This window comes from Camponotus vicinus, unplaced genomic scaffold, assembly GCF_025532165.1.
Source record: "Camponotus vicinus isolate PSW18456_S1 unplaced genomic scaffold, iyCamVici1.0 SCAF_12, whole genome shotgun sequence".
In the NCBI taxonomy this organism is placed as follows: Eukaryota; Metazoa; Arthropoda; class Insecta; order Hymenoptera; family Formicidae; genus Camponotus; species Camponotus vicinus.
In genome coordinates, this window is record NW_028141948.1 from 8360898 (window position 1) to 8374741 (window position 13844).

The 13844-nt window shown below is 34.6% G+C and overlaps 2 protein-coding genes across 8 annotated transcripts in view; one reads left to right on the forward strand and one right to left on the reverse strand.

Annotated features, from left to right (window-relative positions):
- Tn (tripartite motif containing protein thin) overlaps positions 1 to 13844 on the reverse strand; it is a 69152-nt gene that overhangs the window by 40193 nt on the left and 15115 nt on the right. Inside the window, exon 1 of one of the 6 annotated variants that reach the window (XM_083083595.1) lies at positions 3823 to 4136. The exons of the other annotated variants lie outside the window; for them this stretch is intronic. The gene's annotated coding sequence lies outside the window, so the exon portion shown is untranslated. Of the gene's footprint in view, positions 1 to 3822; positions 4137 to 13844 lie in introns of those variants that run through there. 6 annotated transcript variants of the gene reach the window in all.
- LOC145962507 (uncharacterized) overlaps positions 1 to 13844 on the forward strand; it is a 56259-nt gene that overhangs the window by 7825 nt on the left and 34590 nt on the right. The window lies entirely within an intron of this gene.

The following is a 13844-nucleotide window of genomic DNA, read 5'->3' on the forward strand; positions in this document are numbered from 1 at the left end:
CGAGGCGCGTAATATCCGAGATAATCCCGATTAACGCGAAACGGACGTTTTATTTAGTGTAAAACAAAAATTTAATAAAAATTTTACTTGCAACACCACATTCCATCTATCTAATATAAATTTGATTGTAGCACTTTTTTAACAAAATTGAAATAAATTGCTTTAAATAAATTAAAAATAATTCGGACAATTTCTTTTCCCCTATTCTTTTATAGTACTTTTCTCTTTTTATTCTTATTTCTTTTTACGTTGCAATAATTTAATTTCTTTCACTTTTTTCTCTTCTTTAATTAGAGAAAAATATTAAATCTACGTATTTCTTGCGTTAAAAATTTTTGGATTATTTAATTTCTTATATAATTATATTTATATTATTTATACATATAATTATTTCTACATAAAATTTAAATCATCGATTTATTTTGTTAATTTCCAACAGAAACATCATATGAAATTCAATAGATTCAATTTTGAAAACATTATAAATGACGTGCATGAAAATCTGAGAATTCTATAAAAACTTGCGGGATCTACATCATTTCTTTCTCTGGAACGGAGATACTCGATCAATGTCGATTCTAATTCCATGAGACACCAGTTTATTTCAGATCCGACCTTCTCTTGCAAGGTATCCGACAGTTTGTCATCTCGATCTGATGATGCCAAGGCATACGTTTATTCGTCACTAAATTAATATATCCGGATTCTAGCTAATAAAAATTATGGACCTTTATTAAAATTTCAAGGCATTAAAGAAGCCAAGAATTTTAAGTATAATTCTAGATTCTAGATTTTTAAATAATTGCGTTGATCATTTTGTGTTAAATTTCCAATATATTTATAACTATATAAAATTCTATTAAAATATTATTTTCTAGATTTTTAGTATAAATGTGTTGACCGTATTATTTTCAATATTTATAACTATATATACAATTCTTTCTTTTAGAATTTATATTATTTTTTACGTTACACTCTAGAGAGTTATATCTTGGAAATTTAAATAAATTTATTTCACAAATATATATGCACAAAATATATATAAACACAAATATATATAAACAAAATATTTACAATATATTTTGTAGGATAATTTCTTAAAAAATAAATTCTTCAAAATTGGCACTTCTTTCGTATAGAAAATCGTATAGTGTTCTAAATTAAACTTGTCTATGTATGTATATCATTCGGAGCTCTTTAAACATATATTTCGCAATTAATTCGAACGAAGAATAAATTAAAAATATATGTATAATCTTAACGGTATTCTGTTGAGATCGGTTAAACGGCAATGATGAAAAGAAATACGACGAACATAAAATCTTGGATAAATTTAGACAACGTAGAACACACCTACACCCGCATACGCGCGCGTCAATATCACACGCGGAACGTTCAAAGAGATTGTTCGAAGCGGATACGTGTGTAGACAGAAGTCGAGCCAAATTCATTTTGGCTTTCGCAAGTTTCTCGACGTCTCTGACGTTGCTGACGTCGAAGGTCGCCACGTCGAGGACCGATCGGGCTTCCGAGCCGACACAATGGCAAAAGCTAGTACATTAGGAAGCATTGTTACTGTTAGACGAACCACTTGTTGGATCTTAAAGCGAACTCTCCCCCTTTCTCACTCTGCGTGTGCGTTGGGTGGATGATGAGGGGGAGGAGGGGTGCAACAGGCAGCGAACAACGATTGTATTAGCAACTTTCATGGGCGTTGCCATGAGAATGAAACGGGGTGCTAATTCTGACACTTTGACTGTGAGCCTCGAAACTTCACTCGAAAGCCCGCCGGGGAGATGCCCGCCTACGTTATTTAAGTCCCCGTTTCGCTACGCTTTAATTATGCGGTCGTATTTCGTGGCGGATCACAGGGACTTTCCGGTCTTTCGAAAGGGAGTTTCGAGTCGCACTTTCATCGGAGAGTACCATGAGTAATGAGAAATCTATAACAATGATAATATCATACGCATGACTTCAGGGAAATTCATTGTCGCTGTTAAAAATTAATGTTTTAATGAAATTATTGTTGCTATTAAGATTTCTATCATTAAAGCACGATATTTGTACATCATATTTCCATAAAAAATTACGTAAGAAAAAAAAACATATTTTTATTTTAATTTTTTGTTAATCTTAATGATAAATTAGCAAATAGTAAAATAGGAAATAATTATTTTTGTAGTCAAAATAAAATAACAAAAAATCGAGCATTCAAAGAGTTAATTTATAAAACGTACAGATGTATATGTGTGAAATGCACGTGGACAAATGAGTTAATTATAAAATAAATTATAAATATAATGAAATATCTGTTTTTAATAAAACATATGTTTATATATTTATATATAAAATATGTATATGTAAATATATGTATTATTTATCCATAAAAATATATATATATATATATATATATATATATATGTATGTATTTATAGACGAGTATTTTTCTCATTTAAAGCGCAATGAACGCGTCGCATAATGAGAATTCGGAAAGTCCGAGTGTCATGCGTTGGCGAAATGCGGTTGCACGTGGCGCATTATTATTCTCGTGAAGCAAAATAAACAGCGTCGTGAATGATTCAGCTTTTTCCTTTGTCCGCGAGAGACAGATTTGCGGGCATTATTTCGCGAAAGCGGAATATTTCGAGTCGTTTCTCCTCGTCTAATGCATTTCGCGAAATGTACGCGTACAACGTAATTGAATGCTAAGGGATTTCGCGAAATCTAGATTTGTCATTTATTATTTCGAGATACAGCACAGCACGTTGCTGCACCTTTCACGTTCAATTTTCATTCTATCTTTGTAACGTGCTTTTATCAGTTTTCATTATATTGTGTATGTATTATAATATGTTACTGTTATTTATGTTAAAATTTGAAGAAATTAATATTACACGAGCGGAGTAACTGGAATTAAATTATATAATTATTAATAGCCACTGATAAAAATTAAAAATTAAAAACGTATTAATATTAAATAATATTTAATTTAAATAATAAATTTAAATTAATTTGGAAAATGTGTTTAACGCAATGCATATAGAGCGTATATCAAAGATGACAATAAATCCTAGATTGTGAGGATCTCTCTTAATTATTGACAGATTTTTTTCGCACACATGGATGTGCTAAATTAATATTGTAAGCTTGCAATCTTAAATTATCACGTGATCAGAGCGATTACTCCTCTTAAATTAAATCCCTTAATGACCGATCCTAAATGATCGCAGGAATATACGATGCACCTGCATCTAATCAACGAATCCTAAATTGCTTATAAAGCGACAGGCATGCCGAGTAATTTCTCCGCGGTGCACAGCATGTAATTTGTGAGCGACTAATGTCTCGTAACCTCCCAAACGCGCTTGCCGATGTACACGAGGAGAAAGATAAATCTTCCTAATTTCATTCGGGCAGACAGTGACATTAAGGACACTCGGCATATCTCTTTCTCATTTTGCGAAATGGGAAAAGAGTGCGCGTTCGTTAAAATATCCGTCGCGTTATTCAAACGCACTTCCAACATTGAGATGTTTTCGCTTCAAGAGTTTCAAGAAATATCAATCCGTTTTCAATTAAAAGATCAAAAAATTTAATGCTTATTTATATTTTACCAGATCGATACCAGTCTGAGTACTTTCGATTGGTTTAAAATATTTTATTACAGTCGCACAGAGTTTTAAAAATAATTGAAATTAAAAAAGTAGAGTAAACTCCATCACTCTTGATTGAATCTTTCCTTCATTCTCAATTCTCAGCACAAAAAATAAATTCTTGTAAAAAATTAATAAGAGATATTAAGTAAAATTAAAATTTAAATACCCAATCTATCCGTCAAAGCGCGAGCGAGAGGAACTTTCGGGATGCGATATCGAAGGCACTACCCTGGTTGGCGATCCGTCGATGCGTAGCAGACTGATCGCGGTTTCAATCTTCGATTGAGGCTCTCTTTGCACTCGTGACTCGCGCACGAGGCGTTATTGATCATCCATCCACGTGTCGCGGTTCGACAACAATAACAAGATGCTTGGAATATTTGGCACTCGTCACGAACAAAAAAGCACCGCGGTTAAGCTTGGCGGTTATCGCGACACGTTATCGACACGTTCTGGACCGCGCTTCTGGAATCTGGTCGATCCACGCGAGATCCGGTATACTGACACTTCTCGACGTCACCGGCCAGACTTATGCTCGCGCGGCGCGGGCTATACTTAGCCGAGAGGACCTTCGATTTCCGGCGGTTTGTTTTCGGCGAACGAGATCTTTGGTGAAAAGCGCACATCGAAATACACAGAGCGAAGCCGCTGATCGTGATCGGAAAATTTCGCACGTGTCATCCTCCCCCGATTTGCATTTTTCGATGAATGATTGAATGACGTTTCTCCCGTACAGAGCGCATGCTCTTCATTTTAATGCTGACGTTTAATAATTAGCGACATGGAGTTGCTCTCTCTCTCTCTCTCTCTCTCTCTCTCTCTCTGCAAACGCGGAATATGAATTCGGTAGTCGGTTTCCAATTATCCGTTTTATAGAAACAAAATGACATGATATGCGTAACGAGAGCCGTTTAATAATCGTTCCTGTTTAATATCAACATTAATATGCATTCTCTCTCTTGTCGACGTGGATCAACGGGAATTCCTATTCAATCCGCTGGCGCAGCCAGCTTTAATAACTACAGCGAACAATATTTGCGCCAAATGGCCAATTGTGCCAAGTGGCGTCGGGTACAGATGTATATATATATTTTTTTTTGTTCTTCTTACTTCTTAAATGATACAAATATATGTGCCGTGTATGTGACAGAAATTGCAAGCGATCAAATATTGCTCGTTTTAACCGCAAATATATTTCCTCCCTTTATTATCCGTCGCTTTTTTTTTCTCCTCCGATTTCAACGTCCGTATCAACGTCTAATCCAAATAATCGGTCACCGAGCTCGCGGAGGAAAAAAACATTGATAGGAAATCGGGTCTTTCGGTGGGGTCGTTTCCCATTTGTACGCATGGCGGATTGGAATGATAGTATCGGATCGGGCACGCAGGCAACTCCATTGACAGAAAAAAACATTCGGATATTCGTATTCGCGTATTTCCTTGTTTTCATTTCCAAATAAGCTTCTCCTAAATATCGGAAAAGTCCTCGCGAAATTTCACATTTATCTAAACGAGCGATCATGTTAAACATTGAAAAAAATCTAAAGAAATGCAAGAGCAATTATTTCGTTCTCTTGAACGAATTTAATGCGAAGGAGTGAATTTTTTCAGCGGAATAATTGCACAACTTGACATAAGTTCGTCTTTTAAAATAAAAATAAATTTAAAATAAAAATAAATTTAAATCAAATAGTCAGCTGTTCAAAATTTAAATTAAATAGTCAGCTGTTGAAAAAGGTAAATCAACGTCGCGCGAAGTATTGATTGACAGGAAAAAAAAAGGAAGGTACGGAGCCTCGAAATCCATGTTCGTGCGTGAAATAGCGGTCGACTACCGTGAGATGCCCGGTTATATTTAACCCGGCGCGTTATCCAGCACCGCTTATTTTCAACGCGATCTTAGAATAGCACCGCGCCGGAACGGTTTATCGACCAGAGCTTTTCTCACGCTGGCAAGATAGTTTTCTGCAGCCGGAATTATCCGGGCGGTTTGTGAGCCCGCCATAAGCCCGTTTTCCTGCGAATTTCATGCACGATAACTACAATTCCGTGCGCCAGAAGGTGCCACTCCTCGCGCGAGGCGAGGAGCTCTCTTCCTCGCGATGCACATCTACGCTTTATGTCCGTTCTAAAAGCATCCCTCTCTCGCCGTCGTTCTCCCTGGCCGCTATCCCTGGGAAAATAGATTTTCCGATTGCCATCTCGACTTCTCTTGGCTCCAACGCGGCTCGTCTCTATTCAAAGCTGGATTGTTTCCATTAAACGGAACTGTTACTGCACTTTTCAAAATGTACCCCAGTATATTATCTTGCAAAAAAATGAGATATATAAATATGAATCTCCCTTCGACTTAATTTAGGCGATGAGTTGAGAGACTCGGGAGTTGAGGGTGGGAAAAAGTATCACTTTAGGGATGCGTGCAAAGTAGATGAAATTTCTTATAGTTTGCACGAAAGCCAGAGGGTGACAGCGTCTTCTAACGTAATAAAGTTGATACGAGTTAGAAGCATACTGATACGTGAAAGTTAAAAATTCGCGTTTATCAAAGGAGACAAAGTTACGACGGGTGAAGTCGCGGAGTTTTTAACACATTCCGCTTTCATATTCATCACGGATCCCCTGGCCGATTCTCCGAGTTTTCGTCTTCCTTTTTTCTTCTGGACCTTCCGCATTCAAACTCGCTCGTGGCGAATTTCGCGTCGCCAGACCCGCGACTCTCTAAATCTTCTTTCTTACCACCGCGATATAATGAGCTTTTCCCCATCCGGAATGCATCTGACCTTATACGTGACTATAAATCCCGAGGTTTTTGATAGAATTATGCAGCAGCAATTATATTTATACTCATTTTTCTCGGCGGCGAAATTTTAGATTAAAAAAGAAACAAAGCCCCGCGCGAGTTATTTATTACATTATTACCTCTATTAAACGTCATTTTATCGCGCGCGCAATTTATCACTTTCAATTTAATCGGAATATCCAGAATCCGTCGGAGAATGATGGACGATAAAATGTGCCCGGGAGATCATTGATTTATCGCTGACTTCTTTTTTTTTTTTTTACTTCCTTTTGCTGTTCTTAACTTTCTCATCAACGACTACGATTTTGCGCTTCCGCCGAATCCCTCCCTTTGATGCCCCTCCTTCCGCCTCTCCTTTGCTTGCCAATGACGTAAAGTGTTTTTGTACGACTTCTCGTCATTTTATTTCAATGCGGGGAACTTTCGGTTTTTCTTAACAAGTAAACTCCTGGTGTACCGCTGATCCTAATTACTCCGTGATTCGTATTGTCCTGTTTTTCAACGTGCGCCGCACGTACCGTGTTAGTGGCATGGAGTACTTGAAGTGCTTCGTGTTTACTGCGGGTTCGTCCCCAATAATTAGATTCCCGCGAGAAACTTTCTGGATGCCCCGCCTTTATTATTCTCTCCGTCGCGAGGTACAATTTTCGTCCAAAAGTCCGCGAGCCCGCTACTCCATAATTTCCGAGCTAACATTTAATTAATAACGTAGGTGCGCCTTACGAGTATCGCAATCTCGAGGTTCGCAATTTCGAGCGAATTGAAAAGTACACGGGATTTTATAGTGCGCGCTTGACTCCTCAAAAGTTTACTAACGACGTACGACATGTAACAAGTAAATGTAAATAACGAGGAGAAGAGATTCTCTCTCTCTCTCTATATTCGAGATATGCGACAAAAGTGCGCGAGGTTAAAGAAAATCCCTGAAGAAAGAAAATAAACAAGAGAGATGAAATTAAATCTGTTTTAAAGCGGTAATCAAGTACCTCGTAAAGAGAATTTTCAAGAGAGTCCGAAATATTTTATATTCGCTTCCGAATTTTCGCATTTTCGCGGCTCGCACGTTCAAAGAGCGCAGCTTGAAGGAGATATAATAAAAGAATTATATTTCAAAGCTGCTGAGATGCGCGACGATTCCACAATCGAGAGTGCCCTTCCCCACGAATGCGTGGATAAAGTTATATTATTGCGACCCAGCGGGAAAGAACAGCGTTATCGGAATGAGAGAAAACTTGCGGAAAGTGATTAAAAAGTTGGAAAAGCCGTGAATTGCGCCGAGACGATGGATAACGGGCGGAATTTTATATATATATACAGCTTGATTAATATAAATTAATTACCGCGGGACGGAAATATATATGGGACGCTCGGGAGAAGGAACGCCCGGATTCGAATCGTTGGAAATAAGCCGATCGATCGTGTTTAATTGAATACAATGATACCGGAGAGAGCGAGCGATTCTGCCCGCGAGGCTAGAAATTTTTTTCATCCTCGCGAATTACGCGCGATCGCGCGCAAGCTTTTTATATATTGCGGCCGTTTCGTTTTAATCATTCGAAATATAACGGAATAATGAAATATTATGATAATACACGGTAAAAAATTGTGCGTTTACATGTTAAAATTTTCTTGTGTTACCGCGTTTTGATTAATACTTTAATGTGAAATTAACATACAACCTATATGTTATTACACGGAAAAAAAGGACATTCTTGTTTTGAAAATATATTTAGTTTTAACATGGAAATCTTGGAAATGAGATTATATTGCGTTAATTCAAGAAAAATATAATTGCTTGAATAATTGCTTATTTGAATGAACCCATTTTATATAGTTCAATCGAGAAAAATATATTCTTATGATTTAAGATTTAATTTTCTTGAATAGAAAAGAAACAATGTTAGATAGAAAATAACATTTTTAAATCAAAGATTATATTTTTCTTAAATTTTCAAAGATTATAATTTTCTTAAAGTAGAATTAAATAATTATATATTCTTGAGGTGACAATTACAATATTAAAATAAGACTATAACATTGTTGAAATTTAAAATTATTAAATTCTTCTAAGAAGAATATAAAGATTTATAATCTTCTAAGAAGATTGCTTATATACGAAACAATGAACGCGTTAGTTTAAGTATATAAGTTTTGATTTGACACTTATTTTTTTCTGTGTATTTTTATAACGCTTTCATGTGTTACATTTATGTCAACTTTATAACTTAACATTTTTATATGTCTCTTGGAAATGGAATATTATTTTGAGTATTTTTAATATAATCATTTTAAACAATCAAATAATCTTAAACTTTAACAGACAAAAATAATCAAATTTACTAAAATCAAATGCTTCTATTACAAATAATTTAAGTTAAAATAATTACTATTATATGTTAATGTCGTCAACATTTCTTACGAGTTATTGTAACTATTTTTTCATGTAATTCTTAATTAATTTGTATGTTATTTTTACATTACACTTAAAGTCACGATAACAAAAAAAATAAAGTAAACTATTGTGTCAATTATTTAACATTTTTAGTTTGTCAATAAGTAACATACGACGAATGAGTTATTTTAACTTAAAATTTAGAGTGAAATTTCTGGGACATGTGAAAAATGTTATAATTAACATTTTATTTTTTACTGTGTACGCATTTTTGCCGATAATGAATTTTATGCGATGCAACGAAATTCCGATTCGACAAACTCACGCGGGCAATTGTCGCATTATGTAACGTTGATGCATAATGCATAAGGCTTCTCCTCGCGCGTCTCTTCCCCGATTTATTATTTATCTTCGCTTCTTGAACGAACTAATTATTTATTTGCATTGCCGAGACGTTTCAATATTTGAATGCGTGTCTGCGAAATCAAAGGCATCTCTATACAAGGCGCGGATGACGGTGGCTTCTGATGTGTGCGGAATGTGTAACGCATGAAACGGTAAAAGAATGTAATAAAAGCTCTTTTCTATCTCTTTACGGAATAATTTACGCGATGCAAGACGTCAAAGGGACAAATTCCTATAAATCTGATACAAAAATTCTTACGGACGAATCGAGAAAAGCTGCCATTTTCGATATTATACTATTCCGCAAGAAACCGTAGCATAAAATTAATGGAAAATATGTAAAATCGCTTGTTATTAAATCGACGATTTAACATGTTAATAATAATGGACGACTTCTGATTTGATTATATATAGCGTTAAATTCGCAATCACGAACTGTCACTGTTAATTAATAAGATCACAATTGTTAATTCTAGTATTTAGCAGACTGATGATCGATTTGTTGTGTACAAATGTTACGTTTAATGAACCATTTTACATCTCTTCGTCCTGCATTTATACAGAGAGAAAAAGAGAGAGATTAAGAGAGACAGAAAGAGAGCGAGAGAGAGAGAAGAGATCAAATCTGTTTGAAAGAGTTTAAACAGTTTACAATATGAAGGAATTAGCGAAATAGGATTATCACTGCACTTCAATATATGGCTCATCTCTTGTAAACTGAATAATTAAAATTACATGTTGCGTAAATGCTCCAAATTCAAAATACATGTTAATAATTATTTATAATTATTTAAAATTATTTAAAGTACATTTTAATAAATGTATAAAATTTAAATTTTGTATTTAAATTTATGCTCGTTAATATATATATCTCAGGATATTACATTCTTTTATTACAATACATAATTATATATACACAGAAAAAAAATAAGTATCAAATCAAAATTTATATACTTAAACTAACGCGTTCATTGTTTCGTATATACGCAACAATTTATAATCTTCTTAGAAGAATTTAATAATTTTAAATTTCAACAATATTATAGCCTTATTTCAATATTGTAATTGTCATCTCAAGAATATATAATTATTTAATTCTACTTTAAGAAAATTATAATCTTTGATTTAAAAATGTTATTTTCTATCTAACATTGTTTCTTTTCTATTCAAGAAAATTAAATCTTAAATCATAAGAATATATTTTTCTCGATTGAACTATATAAAATGGCTTCATTCAAGTAAGCAATTATTCAAGCAATTATATTTTTCTTTAATTAACGCAATATAATCTCATTCCAAGATTTCCATGTTAAAACTAAATATATTTTCAAAACAAGAATGTCCTTTTTTTCTGTGTATAATTATAATTCCAATCATAAATTTCAATGGTAACTATTTTATTTGTAATATAATGTAATAATTATCACGTTATTAAATTAAAAATGTACTGTTATCATAATTTTACAAACATGAATGAGTAGAATGCAAGAAATAGTTGGAGTTGACGCATGTTAAATTTGTTGCCGGAATACGTAACTGATAAAAATTTGATAGAAAAGAATGCACGGTATATCGAAAGTATTGTGCAGAATTTGAGCCACGAGCCATTGTGAAGATTTCAAGTTGCCGATGTTCAATAATAGCAAACATTCTTCAAAGGTGAAATCCTTGGACGCGAAATTTCCGTTTGCGTGGCATTACCATTATTTTCACTTTTCGCTCATTCTTGTTATTAGTTTGTTGAAAGCTATGAGTTATTGCATCGTATGCATTTTTTTTCGCCATTTTCTGCTTTCATTGCAGCTCGGTTTTGGCACGTGAATTAATTTGCGAGAGATCTATTGCCCCCTCTCTCGCTCGAATTTACGCAAGATATCTCGTTCGCATTCCTGACTCGCATTCGTTGCTTTCTTCTATCTGTTCTTTCCGTCCGAGTTCGAAGAATACCGTCGTTATGCAACGTTTGTAGCGAGAATTGTCAAGAATTATGTCCGATTTCTTTTTGATTTAGTTAAAAACGCGTTGTTCTCATGAATTTCGCGAGTAATGTTATTTATGACTACAACTTACGCAATTATTCTAATTAGAACAAGGCAGCAAAAATTGAGTGGATATTAAAATACGTGCAATACCAAGATCTTTCATTTTATAATACAAGAATTATAAAAGAGATCAATCTGTTATCTCAATTAAAATTATATTATCTTCGCGCTTTATATCTTAATTTAAAATATCACTCTCTGTCTAATAGCGAAAACTTGAAGAAAGTTTTGCCATCGTGCAGAAATGATTGTATTGTAGAATATATTGTAACATCACTATACTTCATTTTATAATAAAGCAGTGTTGCTTCACAATTTAGTTGCAGTCGAGCATTTCTCAGCCTCGCATTAGGCCTCTTCGTCAGCGCGATCTAATATTTCATTACATAATCGACTCTAAGATCCGATCTAAATTTATCAACGCGTACCTCGCTTGTCAGGAAATCGAAGAAAAAGAAAATCGCAATTTGGCGGATGTTCCAAAATCGTTTGCTTATAAAATTATACTTAAGAATTATTGCGATCTGATTTCACGATTAAAAATTAATGGACAATTAATAATTAATAATTAATTAAGACGATTAATAGCGCGAAGGAATAAATTTCGCGAGTCATACTTTAATTGGTTGCCCACGCGTCTAGTTAAGAACAGAGCGCACTTTTTTCTTTTTTTGGTGTTAATTCGGCCGACATGGGTTTTCTCAATTACCGGCTTTCATTAAGTTGTCGGTCCGGCGGCTATTCTCATTTGACAGATAGGTACAGGATCAAGCGCGCGATGCTGCACAAAACGGTAAAGAAATAAAAAAGGCTTAATTTCAGCCTTCGCCCGACAAGATAGGTCAGCTTCATTCTTATTTTGCGTCTGCCTCACACGCATAGCGCAAAATGTAGACTTTTCCCTCGTAAATACGCTTGATTGTTTCCGCGTCTCGCACAATATTGCGCAACACAATGCTTCATTTTCGCGTGCATTTGAAAAAAAATGTAATATTAAAGTAATTAATTTTTTCAAGTATTTTCGTGAAATTAAAATACATTATTATTACTATTGTTATTTGACTATCTCAGTATATTAAAAAATTAATTAGTTGATGAAATGATATAAAGTGTCTGTTTGCTTCTTCTCCTCGTGATATTAAGCGAATTATGATTAAAAGACGGAGGAGAGCTGCATTAAATGTATCATATATATTATCGTACCATTGCTTCTGTCTATCGCACGCGTGAAGCGTAAGAAAACGCGAACGACTTTAATTAATTCCGGGAGCGTAATAAAGTTCCGTTTAAAATTCTTCAGATCTCATAATTTCTACTCGTGCGAATATATAAAACGACCTCTGGTGATCCCGTGATTAAACCGTATAAAATGACACTGCACCGCTATCTTTGCACACATAAAAGAATTTAGAAATTTATTCGCTCGTTAATCGCTATTACTGTTATTGTTATTAGCGCATATATTCTTATATCCGTCCACCTGTATAATACAAAAAAAGTAGCATTGAATAGCCGGAATTAAACGTAACTTCGTATTTTTTTTAACGTTCGATATACCTATAAAATAAATGTTGATACATTGTGTCCTCACATTTCTCACGATTTTGTTAGCTTTATATATATCGCTGAAACGTAGAGAAATTCTACATTTCGCGAAATTTATTTCCACTATATAATTTGCCCGCACTTCAAAGAAAAATAAATTACAGACTTATCTCGCCGCTTTTCAAACCCTCGAGCGTTCTCAGTTTGATTCGAATAATAAAACGAAATTAATGCTCCGTAATTAATGTTTAGCTTCCGTTTCGATTATTCGTGTCTCTCGTTGCGCAAAAATATTACGACGTGTCTCGCCATTAAAAATTATCTCGTTATTGATAGTTTTTTTTCGGCATAAGAAATTGCTGTATAATTCTCGATTTCTATTTGACTCCGTTATTCCGAAGTTTTTCAATTAATCCGCCGGTGCGGTTGTATAGCTGCTCTTTTATTCAAATGAGAGATCGTAGGTTGACGCCCAACAATAGAGCGCCGACTATATCATGATGATGGAATGGGATGATGGAATCGGAACTATGTCAGGTCAACAAAGGGAGATAATCAGCGTACTTAGGATTGTTAATCTTAATTAACTCTTTGTCGTAAATCAGGAGTACAACATCGCGGAAAGTTCTCTCGCACATTATTCAAAATTCAAATCAAATATTATTTCGTCGTTCGCGCGATGCTCTCTTGCCGATTATAAAATGCGAATATATTACAAGCTGAGAGAGATGCCGCGTGCTTTAATCGTAATGAGTTTTTAATATTCTTCTCGAGAGCTATATAATCGTGAGTGGCGAAACTTGTTGTTTAATTTTCACATTAAGTAGAACGGAATATTATAATATTAGAAAGTGTTACAAGAGAGAGAGAGGGTGTGAAATATATCGCGGGAAGATTCATTCCCTTTTATCGTAATCGTTACACGTGGAGAACTTAAATATGCCTCGTGGCGGAGGGTTTATATCACGCGTTCTGACTTTAAAATGAGGTCGACGCCATACATA